Raw genomic sequence first — 1092 nt, 5'->3', positions numbered from 1 at the left:
GCACAAACTTATCTCGTGCCCTCATTGGTCATGTGCGCGTTCGTGTGTGTTGGAGGAGGGGCTCTGTGAGGAAGGGGCAGATTTTGTACTTTCAAGTTCTAGCGCACTCGAGCTGGTTTCTCCATTCTTACCTACCCTACCTTTAACATATATATATTCAAAAATAATGTTTGAATGTAAAATCTGGATAATTTCCCGCAAAATTCATATTTATTCATTTCTTTGAGCCAATATTTAAAAATATTAATGAATAAATAACATTTATAAATAATTAAACATCCAAAACTTAAATATGAGACCAACAGTAACTAATTTGTCAAAAAAAGAAAAAGATTTAGGAAAATATAGACAAAATATTATATGTGGGCTTTTTGTGGGAAAAACATGTCAAAAGAAATATATATATGTTTTTTAATTGCAATATAATCAAAACGTACAACAACAAAAATATTTACATGATTTTATTTAAAAAAAAATAGTTATTATCATCAATATGTACTAATTATATGAAATATTTGTCATTTGACATTTCTTACAATTGAATTGTTAATTAAAAAATTAATTTAATTAAAGAAAAAAGATAATCCCAGGAAATAATTTCATAGCGCCACATAGTGGAAAATATTAGAATAAAACTCAAAATGTCTCCAGGTCTCAGGAGTGTTATATCTCTGTGCTTTGCTTAATCATAAATACATTGGGGTGGTCCTTAAAAGTCGGAAAGTCTAAACTCCAACCCCCAGAATTCCTTCTACTTCAATCAGGAGAGACGGTTTTGATGTAAGAATAAATATTTATTGCAGATACACAAATGAATATAATGGAGTTTTGGCGATTAGGCCCCGTTGTGCAGGAGTATCATTCGGGAGGGGAGAACCGATCCGATGAAACCCCCCGGGGTCTAGACACTGGTGGTGGTGAATGGATGGTTGGGTTTGGTCTGAAGGGGAGGGGCTTAGCTTGACCCTGGTGGTGGTGAATGGATGGTTGGGTTCGGTCTGAAGGGGAGGGGCTTAGCTTGACCCTGGATTCAGAGGGACAGGAGGTGGAAAGGGGTGGAGGAGGGGTTGCATTACATTGCATTTAGCTGAC

At 35.8% G+C, this 1092-nt stretch overlaps 2 protein-coding genes across 2 annotated transcripts in view; one reads left to right on the top strand and one right to left on the bottom strand.

Annotated features, from left to right (window-relative positions):
* LOC104944757 (serine protease HTRA1B-like) overlaps positions 1-1092 on the bottom strand; it is a 221043-nt gene that overhangs the window by 201528 nt on the left and 18423 nt on the right. The gene's annotated exons all lie outside the window — the stretch shown is intronic.
* The window catches only part of LOC104944746 (myelin protein zero-like protein 1), a 6868-nt gene that overhangs the window by 3662 nt on the left and 2114 nt on the right, over positions 1-1092 (top strand). The gene's annotated exons all lie outside the window — the stretch shown is intronic.

Source organism: Notothenia coriiceps, unplaced genomic scaffold (assembly GCF_000735185.1).
Source record: "Notothenia coriiceps isolate Sejong01 unplaced genomic scaffold, NC01 NC01_scaffold00000339, whole genome shotgun sequence".
NCBI classification, from domain to species: Eukaryota; Metazoa; Chordata; class Actinopteri; order Perciformes; family Nototheniidae; genus Notothenia; species Notothenia coriiceps.
Note: the sequence above shows the minus strand (reverse complement) of the source record. Positions and strands in the feature narration are given on the sequence as shown.